This window comes from Theropithecus gelada, chromosome 12 (assembly GCF_003255815.1).
Source record: "Theropithecus gelada isolate Dixy chromosome 12, Tgel_1.0, whole genome shotgun sequence".
Classification (NCBI taxonomy): domain Eukaryota; kingdom Metazoa; phylum Chordata; class Mammalia; order Primates; family Cercopithecidae; genus Theropithecus; species Theropithecus gelada.
The window spans coordinates 26,963,459-26,982,224 of NC_037680.1; the positions used below are offsets into that span (position 1 = coordinate 26,963,459).

At 36.6% G+C, this 18,766-nt stretch overlaps 2 pseudogenes across 1 annotated transcript; both read left to right on the forward strand.

Moving 5' to 3' along the window:
• The window catches only part of LOC112636486, a 146,972-nt pseudogene extending 145,248 nt beyond the window's left edge, over positions 1–1,724 (forward strand).
• A 9,816-nt stretch (positions 1,725–11,540) lies between these two features.
• Positions 11,541–12,413, forward strand: LOC112636162 (annotated as a pseudogene). The gene has a single exon (XR_003122139.1). The product of XR_003122139.1 is annotated as a 40S ribosomal protein S3a pseudogene (transcript).
• The last annotated feature ends 6,353 nt before the right edge of the window (positions 12,414–18,766 follow it).

Genomic DNA, 18,766 nt, shown 5'->3' on the forward strand with positions numbered 1-18,766 from the left:
GTGGCTTGACCATGGCTCACTGCACCTTAACCTCCCGAGCTCAAGTGATTCTCCTGCCTCAGTCTCCTGAGTAGCTGGGACCACAGACATGAGTCACCACACCTGGCTAATTTTTAAATAATTTTGTGTGTGTGTGCAGATGGGGTCTTACTGTACTCCCCAGCCTAGTCTTGAACTCCTGGATTCAAGTGATTCTCCTGCCTCCACCTTCCAAAGTGCTGGGATTACAGGCATAAGCCACTGTACCTGGCCTATTCTAAGTTTTATTTACTACATATTTTCAGCTCTTAAACCTGTACCTGGCATAAAGAAGAGCACAACAATATTTGATGTATGAATGAAAGTATTTTTTTTTAATTTTTTAAACATAAACCTTTTCACAAAAATAAATAGGCATGCAAAATCCCAAATAAATTTAAAAGAAACTCATACCTATAGAGTGCCAACCACGTGTCAGGCTCTAGGTAGCACTTTACAAGTATGGAATTTTCATAGCAGGTCCTGTGTGATTGGTCTTATTATAAACACTTACCAACGAGATGTTACATAACTAATTTTAGAAGTGGAAAAAGTCAGCACATGTGTAATATGCTCAAAGTCTGACTTATCTGACTCCAGAGTCCATTCTTTTAACACGCCTCTTTGAAAACAAACAAACAAACAAAAAAACGCGATAACAACAGCAATAAAAAAAGATGGGGTGGGGCTGTATGCGGTGACTCATGCCTGTAATCCCAGCACTTCAGGAGGCTGAGGCGGGTGGATCACTTGAGGTCAGGAGTTCGAGACCAGTCTGGCCAACATGGTGAAACCCCCATCTCACTAAAAATACAAAAATTAGCCTCACGTGGTTGTGCATGCCTGTAATCCCAGCTACTCAGGAGACTGAGGCAGGAGAATCCTTTGAACCCAGGAGGCAGAGGTTGCAGTGAGCTGAGATTGTGCCACTGCACTCCAGCCTGGGTGACAGAGCGAGACTCAGTCTCAAAAAACAAAACAAAAAACAAACAAACAGATGTCATCAAATCTTTGTGTAAAAGAGTACAGCTAAATGCCTAACTAGGATTCCAAGTGTGTGAAAATTAGAAACACAAATTTTAAAAAGGAAAAAAAAACTCAGTAGGCCGGGCAAGAGACTGAGTGCAGATTGGAATGGAACAGCTGTACAGTCAAGCAGATCAAGAGATTCTGGCTAGAGAAAATACTCTGAAAACCCTATCTTCTCTTCTCTTGTGTGGCCATCACAGAAGCAGTAGTAGGCCAAAACAAAAGCCAGTGCCTTTGTGACATGTGACGAGAGCAAGAACTGGAAAAGTCATTTCAATGCACCTTCCCACATTCACAAGATTATGTCTTCCCCACTTTCCAAAGAGCTAAGACAGAAACGGAACGTTCTGTCCATGTTCATGCAAAACGATGATAATGTACAGGTTGTCCAAGGACACTACAAAGGCCAGGAAATTGGCAAAATAGTCCGGGTTTAGAGGAAGAAATATATGATCTACATTGAACAGATGCATCGGGAGAAGGCTAATGGCACAACTGTTCCTGCGGGAATTCACCCCAGCAGGATGGTTGCCACTAAGCTAAAACTGGACAAAGAGTGCAAAAATATCCTTGAACCAAAAGGCAAATCTCACTAAGTACAAAAGGGAAAGGACAAATTCGAGGAAGAAACAATTCAGAAGATGCAAGAGGCCAGGTGCAGAGGCTCACGCTTGTAATTACAGCACTTTGGGCCCAGGAGTTCCAGGTTGCAGTGAGCCATGATCATGTCACTGCAGTCTAGCCTGAGCAACAAAATGAACCCTGTCAAGAAAGAAAGAAAAGAAAGAAAGAAAGAAAGAAAGAAAGAAAGAAAGAAAGAAAGAAAGAAAGAAAGAAAGAAAGAAAGGAAGGAAGGAGAGAGGAAGGAAGGAAGAAAGGAAGGAAGGAAGAAGGAAATAATCTTATACACAATTTTTATTAAAAACTGCTAAAATATATTTTTAAAAATCTTAGCCCTATTCCTGTGGCACACCTGCTACCCCACATTCCCACTACTCAAAAGGTAGAGGATGGTTTTAAGTTCTTACTTAGTGATTTGATATCAGTTTGCACCAGAAGAAAGACATAATCAAAGACTTCCAGGAATACAAGTAGGGCCCTCTTTATGAAAGAGTTCTCCTCTCTTAGTCAATTATAAAACAGTAGAAAGGGCACTCCTTTGCCCTGATGCTGACCATGTGAAGAAACCTGAGCCTGGCTCTACCTCTGTTCTTCTGGAAGTCTTCTTTACTTTGAAAGATGCATTACCTTTGAAAACAACTATGTTTTAAAAATAATCCAAAAAAGGAAAAAGAAAGAGGGCAAATGTAATGGCACACCCTAGATATAAGGAAATGTTCTTGGGAAACATTTGCAAGTAGGTACCTGAAATTTTTTTAAACCACATCAATAAAAGAAGAGATTATATGAATGACTTTTGAATATTGAAACTTCAAGTATGTTGGCAAACAAGAAGGCCCATAAAATAAGACAACACCCTTTCTAACTTCCCCTAAGGTCTCTAGCCCATAAACAGACATTCTACAGGAACATTTATAGAAGTAATTTCTATTTGGAGCCAACAGAAGCCTCACAATTGCCAGTATCTCTCAGACAATAAAGACAATAATAAGTGCCTTAAGATTTCAATTCTTTATGTTATCTGATCTGAAGTTTCACTGGTTTTATTTCAGAAGTAGTGTCTAGGAGAAAACTAAAATGTATATAAAAATCTGGGATTTTAAAAGCATTTTATACCTTGGCTTTCTTTAGAGAATTTTGTAGAAGACAGACAAAATATTAAAACCATAGCTGAAACAAGGCAATAAATTTGAATTTACTAGAGCAAAGTCAGAATTTTAGTACCAATAGTATAAATCTACATATTCACACATTCATTTCTCTATTGTACATATTTTATATAACACAACTGTCCAATATCCATGCTTATGTTTTCTCTAACAATTAGAAACATGGCTTGAGATGTACTGCAAATGAAAATATTCTTCAACATACTAAATTTCACATTACAATGTCTAGCTCAGTACTAAGACTTGGGTGACAGCTGCAGCTTTTCAGAAGCTAGCATTTAAAGGTAGTAATATTCTAGGAAGCACTTAAAGAAGACACATTGTCCCCATCTAATTTAAGGTAGAGAACTGTATATATAGAAAAAAAAAAACTGGCAGAAATTCAGCAAACAGAAGCCTGTGTCTCATAGCAAAAGACAGTTGGACAACTTCTTCAAAAGATAGTAAGATATTATTTAAGTCAAACATTTATTTCTCTACTTACTAGGAAAAATTAGATTATCTCATCAAATCCAGTATGTGCCATTTTTAAAAATTACATGCCCATAATTAAGTTGAGTTCACCTACATATTTGAGCTAACATATCAAACAAAGAAAACAGGCTTGGCCACAAAGTCAATAAAAGTCAAATAAAAGGCCAAACTAAACAGATGAGACACCATGCCCTGAAGATCAACAAAGGAGATCACTGTTAGGTGAGGCAGGTTTAGAAACTTTTGGCAAGGAGGATTTGCTGTGCCCATCACAAGCACAAAGCAACTCATTCAAACTAGTTAAACACAATCGTACTGCAAGATTGATGGATAGTTGATTGCCTACAACTGAATTTCTTTTTTTTTTTCTTTTTTTTTTTTTTGAGACGGAGTCTCACTCTGTCACCCAGACTGGAGTGCAGTGATGCTATCCTGGCTCACTGCAAGCTCTGCCTCCCGGGTTCACGCCATTCTCCCACCTCAGCCTCCCGAGTAGCTGGGACTACAGGTGCCCACCACCACGCCTGGCTATTTTTTTTTTTTTTTTTTTGTATTTTTTTAGTAGAGACGGGTTTCACCATGTTAGCCAGGATGGTCTCGACCTCCTGACCTTGTGATCCACTTGCCTCAGCCTCCCAAAGTGCAGGGATTACAGGTGTGAGCCACTGCTCCCAGCCGCTAATTTTTCATATTTTTTAGTAGCAACGAGGTTTTGCCATGTTGGCCAGGCTGGTCTTGAACTCCTGACCTCAGGTGATCTACCCACCTCAGCCTCCCAAAGTGCTGGAATTACAGGCATGTGCCACCGTGCCTGGCTGAATTTTTTTTACCATACTGTACTAAAGTTAAACTCCAATAAGCCGTACATAGACAGCCCAGAGATATTTTTTAAACTTTTGGTAATAACAGAGTAGTAACAAATAGGTAGTTTTGTATTTGTTAATTTTTTTAAATAAAGAGAGGGAGATATATATATATACACACACACATATATATATATACACATATATATATATGAGATGTGATGGCAAGAATGACGGCTGATGTTAAGATAATAATGCAGTATTCCTGTTTTAATACAATCCTCATTCAGGTGTATCCCTCCTAAAATAACTCTATACCTTTTGAACACCTGTCATCACGTGGTCTAGTCTAGGGTACCAAAGAATCCATAATATAACCATATTTGCCATTTCTGGGATTTGTCAGAAGAAACCTCCATTCATTAAACTTTGCAAAGCACAATTTCTTCTCCCTCGTGGCATTCATCAGGATTCTTCCTGCAGGTATTACAATTATACACCTAGAAAACTCAATAGACTTGACTAAAAAACCATTTAGCAAAGTATTAAGGCACAAAATTAATATACAGAACTCAAACAATAAATAGTATGAATATGTAATGGAAGAAAGGACCCACTTACATAGAAAAACAAAATAAAATACACAAAAGTGTAAGGGACTTTTGAGAGAAATACAAGAAATTTTGAACAAAGGGAAGATGTACCTCTTCAGTGGAGTTAACATCCAAAAAATACCAATTCTTTATCAGCTAATTTATCATTTCAACATGAGCCCCATAAGAAAAATATTGACAGTGGGTTTTTGTGAAACTAGGCAAACATCATAGAGTTTATAAAGAAAAATAATTTACCAAAATAAATCAGGAAAACTCTGAGAAAAAGAAGCAGAGAGGGAATTAGCACTATCTGATATTAAAACATATTATAAAAACCTAAATACTTAAAACAGTGTGGTGTTGATTCATCAGTACACAAATTGACCAACAGAACGTTATAGAAAGTCCAGAAATAATTCCAAAAGCATACTTCAATTCAATATACGATGGAGACAGCATTTCAGATCGGTAAGGAAAAGATGAACATTTTAAAAAATGATAATAGACTATCTGAGGGAAGAGATGTCTTTTTTCCTATTTAGATGGGTACTTTCTTCCATTGTATATTCATACTATTTGTTGTTTGATTTCTGCATATTAATTTTGTGCCCCAGTACTTTGCTAAAGAGTTTTTCTGTCAAGTCTCTTGAATTTTCTAGATATACAATTATAATATCTGACAGGAAGGATTTTAATGGATGCTGAGAGGAGGCATATTCCAGTAAAACCAGTATAAATTTCAAATGAATCAAAGATCTATACATAAAATACAGAGAGCATATAAATATTAGAAGAAAGCACAGAATTTCTTTTTAACATTGCAGTGGAGAAGGGAGTTATATTTGTGACTTAAAATTCAGAATTCATAAAATACAATAGTAAATTTAAAAAAAAGCTATGAACAAAGTCAAAAGATAAACGATAAATTGAGAAACTCAAATCATAGACAAATACTAATCTCTCTAACTCATAAAGAGCTACTAGAAACTAATATAGCCCAACCATATAATAAGAAAATCAGCAAAAATATGTATATTCAAGTCATAGAAGAGAATGCAAATGACTTGTAAACATAAATAGATGTAAACATACATAGATGATCAAGTTCACTTAAAATAAGATAAATACACGCTGAAACTACACTGGAATACCATTTTTTTCAGATTGGTAATGGTGTAAGAGCTTGATCGTAGGAAAACAGACCCTCTCATACATTAGGGACAGCTGAAATTAGACAACTCTGATGGAAGGAAATTTTGCAATATTTATTAAAACCAAAATTGTATATACCCATTGATGCTGGATTGTAATTCTAAGGAATTTATACTTACAGATATACTTGCCCACACGTGAAATGACTAATGTGTGACTGTATCCATGCCAGTATTGTTTGAAATTTAAAACATGTTTTAAATGTTTGAAACAATTTGAAATAACTCAAGTGCCCATCAGTAGGAGAATGGTTAAAAAGTTATTGTACATTTACAGAGTGGAGTACTACACAGTGGTATTTTTTAAAAAAAGAATGAGGAAGCTCCCTAGTATTGAGCCTCAAGATGTAATGTTAAATGTAAAATTAAAAGCGGTGTATAAAATAGTGTATACTTTATGCTACTTTTTGTAAAAAGTGAAGGAATAAGACTGTATATTCATATTTTCTGGTGTATGTGTAAAGAAACTCTGCAAGAACATTTAAGAAAATAATAACAGTGATCATGGTTGTGTGTGTAAGAGAGTTGTGCAAATAGTATACAGAGTAAGAGCAACACTTTTCACTGTGCCTTTTAACTTTTTTTTTTAAGTTTGAACTATTTGAATATATGACATTTTAAAGAAGGGGTTTGAGTAGACTGTTTTAGCCAAGAGGAGCTGTTCCATCACAGACTTAGTCACAAGCCAAACCATTTGCTGTTAGGGAGAGTGGGAAGTCAATTAAAACTACCTTCTTCATTGACAGAGGACTCCTTCTAAAAAGTACACCACTAATGCCACACTTTGGAAAGAGAAGTAAGTAACATACATTTTTATTTATTTTTGTGGCTTTACCTAAAAGAAAGGGAGTTATGACCAAATACAATGTCTTCTTAAAGTTTCTCTTTTTCAACTATTCTTTTTTTACGGGGGCAGGGGGTGGTGGGACAGAGACTCTCTCTGTCGCGAGACTGGAGTGCAGTGGTGCGATCTCTGCTCACTGCAACATCTGCCGCCCATGTTCCTCGATCTCTCGACCTCGAGATCCACTCGCCTCGGCCTCCCAAAGTCCTAGGATTACAGGCATGAGCCACTGCGCCTAGCCTCTTCAACTATTATTCATTTATTTATTTATTTATTTTGTGACGGAGTCTCGCTCTGTCGCCCAGGCTGGAGTGCAGTGGCGCGATCTCGGCTCACTGCAAGCTCCGCCTCCCAGGTTTACGCCATTCTCCTGCCTCAGCCTCCCGAGTAGCTGAGACTACAGGCGGCCGCCACCACGCCTGGCTAATTTTTTTTTGTATTTTTAGTAGAGACGGGGTTTCACCGTGTTAGCCAGGATGGTCTCAATCTCCTGACCTTGTGATCCGCCTGCCTCGGCCTCCCAAAGTGCCAGGATTACAGGCCTGAGCCATCGCGCCGTGCCCTCTTCAACTATTCTTAAACGTTTTTTTTAAAAACCCACTCCTCGCCTTCCTGGTAACGTTAGTGGTGGTGTTTTGTTTGAAAAGGAGTCTTGCTCTGTCACCCGGTCTGGAGTGCAGTGGCACGATTTTAGCTCACTGCAACCCCCGCCTCCCAGGTTCAAGTGATTCTTCTGTCTGAGCCTCCCAAGTAGCTGACATTACAGGCACCCACAACCACACCTGGCTAATTTTTGCAGTTTTAGTATAGATGAGGTTTCGCCATGTTGGCCAGACTGGTCTCGAACTCCTAACCTCAGGTGATCCACCTGCCTCGGCCTCTCAAAGTACTGAAATTACAGGCGTGAGCCACCGCGCCCGGCCGTAATCTTTTTAATGTTATTTTGAAAGCTGGATTTTCGTCTATCTTTGTTGATTTTGCCATTGACGTGGGAAATGATTTCAGTTTGTCTAAAGAACTTTAAAGTTTTCTCATCAAGGTGGAAACATTGTTTTAGTACAAACTTGTCAAATGAAAAGTGTAGTGGAAAGGATTGTTTCTCAAACTGAATTTATGTGTTTCTTTGTGCTTAGGCTCACCTTGTATGTGTCGCCTCTGATTTCACACTCTGGTTTCAGACTAACATTTTACCAACTTAATCAAGGTCACTTTTCTCTCCTCTAAGGTATTAATTAACAAGCCACCCAGTTCAGCTCCCTATAACAATATGTTTTGAATTCTTTCATCAGGAAATCAATGAAATATGAAAACAACTATACTCATCACAGCTTTGCACTATCATTTGATTCATTTCCTCTAGAAGCATGGCTGTAACTGACTACTGTTCAGCTGCAAATTTGCCAAATTGTTCAACTACCTAGAAGTGAGGTAAACCAGACTGTACTATTTTAGTTCTTTGAAACCTTCTTCCCTCTTCTCACAGCTGCTGCAGCTGCTAATACTTCACCATAAGTAGAAATCCTTAGACCTCAACCTGCCTAGATTGAAACTGATCCAATCTTCTGTCCACGGGTTTCACAGAAGAATGCAGCATAGGGTAACTATGACAACACTAGTTTGATTAAAGAAAAGTAAACGCCAATAATCTAGAATTCCCTTTAGCCATTGTTTCAAAGGGGAAGTTATCATACTTTGCATTGCAACTTGGCGTATGTGGTAACAATAATATGAAAGAGCCACTGCTGGAATTAAAAGACTTACATGCAATCCATTTTTCTTTATCTCCCCTCTGCCTCACCACTGTTTTTTCCCCTTGTGTTTCAGTTTGGTTTCAGGACTGTATATAGAATAAAGGGCAGATTGATATTGGGGGAAAACCATTTTAATACAATGTGGTGACCAAAAATGTTTGTTTAAAAAATAAACATAAGCAAGCCAGGCTTGGAGTCTCACGCCTGTAATCCCAGCAATTTGGGAGGCCAAAGTGGGTCAGGAGTTCAAGACCAGCCTGGCCAACATGGTGAAACCCCATCTCTGCAAAAAACACAAAAATTAGCTGGGCATGGTGGCATGCACCTGTAATCCCAGCTGCTCAGGAGGCTGAAGCAGGAGAATCACTTGAACCTGGAAGACAGAGGTTGCAGTGAGCCGAGATGGTGCCACTGCCCTCCAGCCTGGGCAACAGAATGAGACTCTGTCTCGAAAACAAAAATAAAAATAAAAACATGGCATATTATAATAATTGTAGTAGCTAGGTGGTAAATCCCTGAAGGTTTAATATACTCTCCCTCAACTTTTGTGTATGTTTAAAAATTCATAACAAAATATTAAAATCGGTAAGCATTAAAGTACATTCTCATTCTCTTTTGCTGTGGTGCATCTTATCAGATATCCTCTGAATTACCCTTTGCCTCATTCGCCCAAATTGGATTTAAATCCAGAGACAGGGATTAAAATATAACTGAGGTAAAATGTGCTGTCATTTTATTGTATTTGAGAATATAAAGGGGAAAGTACAGAGATAATAGCAAAGTGATAGTGATCCCTGAATGCTAGAAAATGGGGGCCACTCGGGCAAGTTGTTGATGTTGATTCTGTATGTCTAGAGACAGGGAGGAGAGAACATGGTGAGGGGTTACACAGGGTTGCTGTGAGGAAATAAGGGTTTAAAGAAACTCTGAATTCAGACAGTCAAGAACACGAGGGAAAAAAAAAAAAAAAAAAGAAGAACGTGCTCAGAAGGGGCTGGTAACTAAAGGTGGAGCTCAGGAGATCTCCGGATATTTTTACATTTCCAAAATAAAGGAAAGAAGGCTGATCATGAGATATCTGTGGTTTCAATCCCAATGGCTCTGGATAGGCTGGACACTCAAATGGCTACAAGGATTGCTGTTTTAATCTGAACTTAATCCAGGCAGAAAAGGACCCTGCATCTATAAGATACAGTTTTTTAAAGAAAGGTTTATTTGCCCTTGGCTTGAGAATGGAAGTAGAGTAAACTAGAAAGGAAAGTGATGTCACGAGTTAGGATTCAAGGGGAGAATTGAGATTGCTTAAGAGAGGTGGTTTATGGCTTTCAGGCTGTACTGAGCTAATGAAGCAACATACAGCAGTAACTTACCTCATCTAGCTATAGTTTGTCCCTGAGATTGCCCAAGAGGATAGTAATATAGTTGTGGAATTGTTCAGATTGTGTGTACTATACTTTGGTGAATATAATGGAAAAGGCATGCTCCGGAGAGGAAAAGAACTATCAGTCTGTAGAGAGGTATTTGGAAAAGAGATCCCTCCTGGCTTGAATCTTTAAATGGTTGAAAGGTAAGCTTTTGCTTAAGATGAAGGTCAGATAAAACCTAGGTGAAGTTGCTTTTTGTTTGGGATTTTAGAGTGGTGTTTCATCAAGTATTTAGAACCTACTTGCAAAAGTATAAATAAATTTCTCAATTCCCTTATTCTCTTTATAAATAGCAATTTCTCACTTATGTGCTATTCTTCATTTGCCTGAAAAACAAAATAAGGCTTTCTAGTATCTATCCACAAATACTCAGTAGCTTTGTGGGTCCTGCTTTGTTATTCCCATTTGTGATTTCAGAATTTATCTTGAGAATATCCCTTTGAAACTAGCCAAAGATGCAAAGTTGGAATGCCCATTACTTAAGAAAACATGATTAAATTCTAAGTCATCTTCACAAATCTGATTACCTTTAATAGGGGCAAAAGCAGATTAAATCACTTAAAAGAAATAGATGTCATAAATTTATGTAAGAAAGCAGAATATTATCTAGTGTCATGATGTATCAGAAATAAACAAACAAACAGAAACCTCTACATTGACCACTGACCAGGTCTTAATCAGGGTACTGTTCTTCAGGAGAAATCCTTGTAATGTAGATGAAATGACAAGGCAAAGATCTCTTCTGAAAAGGAGAAATTCAGCCAATGTGTCAAGGTTTACTAAATGACAGGAGGAAAGCTTAAATGAAGTAGAGAAAAGATCACTAAGTTAAGAATAGAATCTAATAATCTTCAAATATCTAGAAAGGAATCATAGAATTGTGATCAATCATTCTACATTTGAATATAAGGCAGGGAAAGAGCAAGTTGCAAAACTACTTATTATTATCATGGAATGACTTCCTTATCATAAAAAGTATGTAAGATTGTAGTGAATAAGCATTAAGAAATCTCATCAAAAGACATGCTTAAGTTGGGATTAGGCACGGTGGCTTACACCTGTAATCATAACACTTGAGGATGCTGAGGTGGGAGCATTGCTTGAGGCCAGAAGTTTGAGACCAGCCTGGGAAACATAGCAAGACTCCATTTCTACCAAACAAACAAACAAACAAACAAACAAACTGGGCAGTGGCACGCACCTGTAGTCCTAGCATCTCAAAAGGTGGAGGCAGGAGGATTGCTTGAGCCCAGGAATCTGAGGCTGCAGTAAGCTATGATCACACTGCTTGCACTCCAGCCTGGTAACAGAGTATAACGCTGTCTCATAAGGAAAAATATATGTATGTTTAATTTGGATGGCAAATACCCTTCTGTCTCACAGAAAGCATTAAAAGGAAGTTCAAAATTCTTTCTATCCCTAAAATCCTAAGATTATCTGTAGAATCAAGAATTAATATTGTTCTTTATGAATGACCTAACAGAGATTCTGAAACCTTGGATACCTATCAAATTTTGATAAGTTGGTGACTAATAATATTCTTAAAAAACTGACATGGCAGTAAGTGTTGTAGAAAAGCATAATAATCCTAGAGCCTTTCGGTTCTCTGATCAGCACCATGGCGGTTGGCAAGAACAAGCGCCTTTCGAAAGGCGGCAAAAAGGGAGCTAAGAAGAAAGTGGTTGATCCATTTTCTAAGAAAGATTGGTATGATGTGAAAGCACCTGCTATGTTCAATATAAGAAATATTGGAAAGACGCTCATCACCAGGACCCAAGGAACCAAAATTGCATCTGATGGTCTCAACGGTCGTGTGTTTGAAGTGAGTCTTGCTGATTTGCAGAATGATGAAGTTGCATTTAGAAAATTCAAGCTGATTACTGAAGATGTTCAGGGCAAAAACTGACTGACTAACTTCCATGGCATGGATCTTACCCATGACAAAATGTGTTCCATGGTCAAAAAGTGGCAGACAATGATTGAAGCTCATGTTGATGTCAAGACTACCGATGGTTACTTGCTTCATCTGTTCTGTGTTGGTTTTACTAAAAAAAGCAACAATCAGATACGGAAGACCTCTTATGCTCAGCACCAACAGGTCCGCCAAATCCGGAAGAAGATGATGGAAATCATGACCCGAGAGGTGCAGACAAATGACTTGTAAGAAGTGGTCAATAAATTGATTCCAGACAGCATTGGAAAAGACATAGAAAAGGCTTGCCAATCTATTTATCCTCTCCATGATGTCTTCGTTAGAAAAGTAAAAATGCTGAAGAAGCCCAAGTTTGAATTGGGAAAGCTCATGGAGCTTCATGGTGAAGGCAGTAGTTCTGGAAAAGCCACTGGGGACGAGACAGGTGCTAAAGTTGAACGAGCTGATGGATATGAACCACCAGTCCAAGAATCTGTTTAAAGTTCAGACTTCAGTTAGTGTCAAATAAAAAGTGCTATTTGTGAAAAAAAAAAAAAAAAAGAAAAAAAAAGAAAAGCATAATAATCCTAGAGTAAGACAATCCTGACTCTTTCCTCGCAAATCTTATGACTGTCTACATCTGAATCTCCACATTTGGAAATTATTACATTTGAAATCCAACTTCAAGAGTTGTACAAATGATAAGATAATATATGTGAAAAGTTTAAAAACTATAAAGCATTGTAGGCATGTAAGTTTTTGTTAGTAGTAGTAATACTGTTAGAAACAAATCATTCCTATTTCTCAGTGACACATGTGTGAATCTCTGTACTATGAGTACAAAGCCTTTCTCTTGTTGCACAAAACTATGCAAGGGAATTAATCCAAGAATTAAAGAAGGGCCTCAAGGTTAATCATTTACTTTTATTTGTTTTTAAAGTTGTTTTTACAAGAATATACATTCATATAACAAAGTTCACAAAGTGTATTCTCAAATAATTTTAATAAATGAATATACCTGTGCATCCACCATTCAGGTCAAAATATAGAACATCACCAACATCCTAGAATGTTAACTTATGTTAATACCTCCTTCTCAAAGATAACTACTGTTCTGATTTTCATTTTAACTATCTTAGAAGTTCACATAAATAAAATCACACAGTGTGCACTCTTTTGTGCCTGGCTTCCTTGGCTCAACATGTTTCTATGAGATTCATCTATGCTGTTGCATGAAGCAGTTGTTCATTCTTTTATTACTATAGGCTGTTTCAATTTAAGAAAACACCAAAATAGAAGCACTTGTGGAATGACAGAGTAAAGACCTCCGAAAATGTCTACCTCTATAAAAGCAAAAAGAACACTAGTAAAAATGGTCACAATTAACTTTTTCAAAAGTCTGGAAAGAAACAAAAAATTTACACCAATCTGAGTAGCATTAATTAAAATCACAACTGGATTTTGGTAAAAACAGTGAGTTTTGTGGCATTTTAACTTGACATTTTACCATAGTCCTCTTCCCACCCAAATCCAGGGTAGCTTTGAAAATCAGCAGACTTGCATCACGTTTTGTAAAAACCACCCTAGCAGTCACTGAAGTGGGAAGAAGGGTTTGGAGTTCCAAATACTCCTCAGTGAGTTGTCAGTATTCGATCTGTCTGGCAGCTCCCTGGAAAAGCTCTTTTCACAAAACTTGTCATTTTTACCTGACTCAAGAGTTCACTCAGCAAGGAGAGCTCTATCCAGAAGACAATTTTCAGAAACATTCAGTGACAATTGTTTGACATTATAGCTGCCTAGGAATTTTAGCCAAATAAGAGGTTTGCCAAAAAACTTTCAATGGAAAATCTGGAAAAGGAGATATGCATAGTGGATTTTAAAAAACTCCAACACATTCCTTGAAATGTAGAAGGCCACATGCATGCCCCAGAAAGTCCTGGCAAAGCTCTATTCTTTTATCTCTTGCACAATTTGAGGCTCTGTGCAAGTAGGAAGTGAAGGTTGAGGAAGGTTTATAAGACACCTGAACACTGAAGGCATGTTCCAACACAAACACACATAGAGCCTCTGGGCAAAATCTGGGAGATTTATTATTTCAAGGCACTTAAGAAAATCTTCCTCCAATCATTAGCTGACCACTAAGCTAACCAAGCAGAGACTTCAGTGGCTACATGCAACAGAAAATACAAATTTTACAGAATTAGTCCAGGAAAGTCACCAAACAAAAAAGAACAACAATAAGCAGTAACAAGATTAAATGCTGGAGGGAGAAATTCTGATTTCTGAAGTTACCACATTATATTATACCAATAGTCCAGTTTTCAAAAATAAAAACATATAAGATATGCAAAGACACAGGAAAGTAGGTCCCATACACAGCAGGGAAAAAGTAATTAATAGAAACTGCCCCTGAAGTATCCCAGATATTGAGCTTTCTAAGCAAAGCATTTAAATCGGCCACTAGAAATATTTTCAAAAAATCAAAGGAAATCTGGTTAATGAACTAAGGAAAGCATAAGAAAGGTGTCTTATCAAATAGAGAATATGAAAGATATATAGAAGTTACTTTAAAAAAAAAAAAGAACCAAAGATAAAATTTGTAATAACTAAACTGAAAAATTTATAATAACTAAATGAAATAACTAAAATGAAAAATTTACCAAAGGAATTCAAGACCAGATTTGAGCGGGCAGAGGAAGAATCAGCAAAATTAAAGAAAGGACAATTAAAATTGTCAGTTCTGAGAAATAGAATTTTTTATTAAGAAAAATGAACAGAGCCTGTGGAACACACTCAAGAGTACCAAAACGCACCTAATGAAAATCGGGAAAGAGAAAGAAAGAAAAATTATTTGAAGAAACAATGGCCAAATACTTCCCACATTTGAAGAAAAACTTTAATCTATAGATCTAGGAAGCTCAACAAACCCAAATGTAATAAACATGAAGAGATGTATCTCTAGATAAATCATAGTCAAACTGCCAAAAAACAAAGAATAGAAATGTAATTTTGTTTATAACACTTTTCTTCTCCTGAATGATTTAAAAGATATCTGTATAAATATAGATATCTGTATAAAATAATCATAGAACTCTTTTGATGGGTTTTGATGTATAAAAGTATAATTGGTATGATAGCAAATAGCACAAAAGAATGGGGAGGGAAGGAGGTACAGTGGAGCAAAGTTTTGGTACATTCTTAAAATTAACATAGTATTAATCTAACGCAGATCATTTTAACACATCAATTGCAATCTCCACGGCAACCACTACAAAATTAATTCAAAATAATAGAAGAAACAATAAAGGAATTAAAATGTTACACTAGAAAGTAATACAAAAGCAGGCAGTGACTGAGAAACAAAACACATAAGAAATATAGAACACAAATAGCAAAATGGCAGTTGTAAATTCTACCTTATCAGTAACTACATTAAATGTGGATGGAGTAAGCACTTGAATCAAAATACAAAGACTGGCAAAATAGATTTTTTAAAATCTAACCTCACTATTGAATCTAAAGTCTTTAAAAGATATACTTTAGATTCAAAGAACAAAGAGATTGAAATTAAAATAACAGTAAAAATCTCTGGGGTTGTTGTAACTAAAGACACTTAGTACTCAAAAGAGACTGTGATTGGCTATATTAATATCAGAAAAATAGAAGTGAAGATTTAAAAAAATGGCTATTAGAGACAAAAAGAGCATTTTATAACAATAATTGGGCCAATTCATCAAGATGGCTAAACAATTATAAACATATATGCACCTACCAGCGTAGCTCCAAAGACATGAAGTAAAAGGTTATAGAATTGAATAAAGAAATAGGCAGTTCAAAAATAATAGTTGGAAATGTCAATATTTCACTTTAAATAATGGATAGAACAAAACAAGAGAAGACTAACAAGAAAATGGAAGACTGGAACAATGTAAGCCAACCAGACCTAACAGGCTTCTGTAGAACACTCTCTAATAATAGCAAAATTCACATTTTTCTCAATGGAACATAGAATAATTTTCCAAGACAGACTGTGTGTTAGGCCATAAAACAAGCCTCAATACATTTTAAAAGACCGAAATCATACAAATTATGTTCTCCAACCATAATACAATGACATTTAAAATTAATAGCAACAATTGAGGAAATATACCAAAAATGTAAGTCATGAAGTAAAAACAGTACTCAGAGAGAAATGTATAATTATCTATATTTAAAAATAAGAAAGACCTCAAATTAGTAATCTAAACTTCCATGTTAAGAAACTAGAAAAAGAGCAGCAAGTTAAATCTGAAACAAGCAGAAAGAAATTAAGAAATATTAGCTGAGGGAACAAATAAAATAGATAACAGAAAAATCGAGAAAAAACAAAACCAAAAGTTGGTTCTTTGAAAATATCAACACAATTGGTAATCTTTTAGCTATACTGACCCTCTCTGCCCCGTGCCAAAAAACACTGCAAACAGAAGGTTCAAATTACAAAAATCATAAAGGAAAAATGGACCATTACTACAATCTTACAGAAATATAAAAGATTATAAAAATACATTATAAACACTGTATGGCAACAAATTAAATAAACAAGATGAAATGGACAAATTGATAGACGAATTATTAAAACTAACTTAAAGAGAAATAGAAAATCTGAATAGACCTATAAAAAGTAAAGAGCTTTAATTAATCATTTGCAAAAAGAAAAGTTGAGGCCCATGTGACTTCACTGGTAAAAATTACCAAATGTTTAGAAAAAAAATACCAATCTCTACAAGCTCTTAAAAAGTTAGAAAAAAGAAAAAAGGAAATCTTCTCAAGTCGTTCTGTGAGGCCAGTATTAACCTGATACCAAACCAGTCATCACAAGAAAAGAAAACCACAGGGCAATATTCCTTAAAAATATAGATGCAAAATGTTCTCAACAAAATACTAGGAAAGCAAGTCTAGTTACATATAAAAATGATTATATGCCATGACAAAATAAGATTTAACTCAGGAATGCAAAGTTTGCTTAACATTCAAAAATCAATCAATGTGTTACATCCTATTAATAGAATAAAGAATAAAAATCACATTATCATCTTAATAGATACCAAAAAAAAGCATTTGATAAGATACAACACTCCTCTGTTAAAAAACACTCAAATGGCTAGGCATAGATTTCCTAAACCTGATTTAGAGTATCTACAAAATGTACAGTTACCACCATTCATAAAGGTGAAAGACTAAATGCCTCCCCACTAAGGTCAGGAATGAGACAAAGATACCTTCTCTTGCCACTTCTGTTCAACATTGTATTGAAAGTTCTAGCCACAGCAATTAGAGAAGAAAAGAATAAAAGACATTCACTTTGCTAAGGAAGAAGTAAAACTATTCATAGTTGCCAATGGCATGATCTTATTATTTATATAGAATATCCTAAGGCATGTGAAAGTGCACTAATACATACATTTAGAAAGATTACATGATACAAGATTAATAAATAAAGTCAATTGTATCTTTATACACTAGCAATGAAATTTCTAAAAATGAATTCAGAAAGACAATTCTATTTACAATAGCATAAAAGGAATAAATAGTTAGAAATAAATTTAACAAAAGAAGTGCAGTGCTAAAACTACAAAACATTGTTTAAAGAAATGAAAGGGATTGGACACGGTGGCTCATGCCTGTAATCCCAGCACTTTGGGAGGCCAAGGCAGGCGGATCACCTGAGGTCAGGAGATTGAGAACAGCCTGAACAACATGGTGAAACCCCATCTCTACTAGGAATACAAAAATTAGCCAGGTACGGTGGCGCACCCCTGTAATCCCAGCTACTAGGGAGACTGAGGCACAAGAATCACTTGAACCCAGGAGGCGGAGGTTGCAGTGAGCTGAGATGGTACCACTGCACTCCAGCCTGGGCGACGGAGTGAGACTGTGTCTCAAAAAAAATTGTTAAAATAGCAATATTACCAAATTGATTCACAGATTGAACATAGTTTTTATCCAAACCCCAGCTAGCTTTTCTGCAGAAATTAATAACTTTATCTCAAAACTCACAAGGAGGCCGGGTGTGATGGCTCATGTCTGTAACAGCACTTTGGGAGGCCAAGGCAGGTGGATCACCTGAGGTCAGGAGTTTAAGACCAGCCTGGCCAATTTGGTGAAATCCTGCCTCTACTAAAAACACAAAAATTAGCCAGGTGTGGTGGTGCACACCTCTAATTCCAGCTACTCGGGAGGCTGAGGCAGGAGAATAGCTTGAACCCAGGAGGCAGAGGCTGCAGTTAGCCAAGATCACACCACTGCACTCCAGCCTGGACGACAGAGCAAGACTCTGTCTCAAAAACAATAACAACAACAACAAAACTCACAAGAAAATGCAAAGGACTCCAAATTGCCACAATGATCTTAAAAAACAGGAACCTACTTGGAGGCTAACACTTCCTGATTTGAAAACTTATTACAAAGCTACAATGACAAAAATAGTGTGGTATCGGCATTGAGTTATTGGGAATCCAGAAATAAACCGTTACACCATCTTCAATTGATTTTAACAAGGTTGCCAAGACAACTCAATAAGGAAAGCTCAGTCTTTTCAGCAGTTTTGAGACCACTAGATACCCATATGCAAAAGTATGAAGTTGGGCCCCCAACTCATACCATACAGAACAATTAATTCAAAATGCAACAGAGACCTAAATGTAAATGTAAAATTATAAAACTCTTAGTAGAAAACACTGAGTTAGAAAAAAATTGATGAAATGAATTTTATCAAAATTAAAACCCTAGCCATGCACAGTGGCTCATGCCTGTAATCCCAGCACTTTGGGAGGCCGAGGCAGGCAGATCACTTGAGGTCAGGAGTTTGAGACCAGCCTGGCCAACATGGTGAACGCTGTCTCTACTAAAAATACAAAAAATTAGCTGGGAGTGGT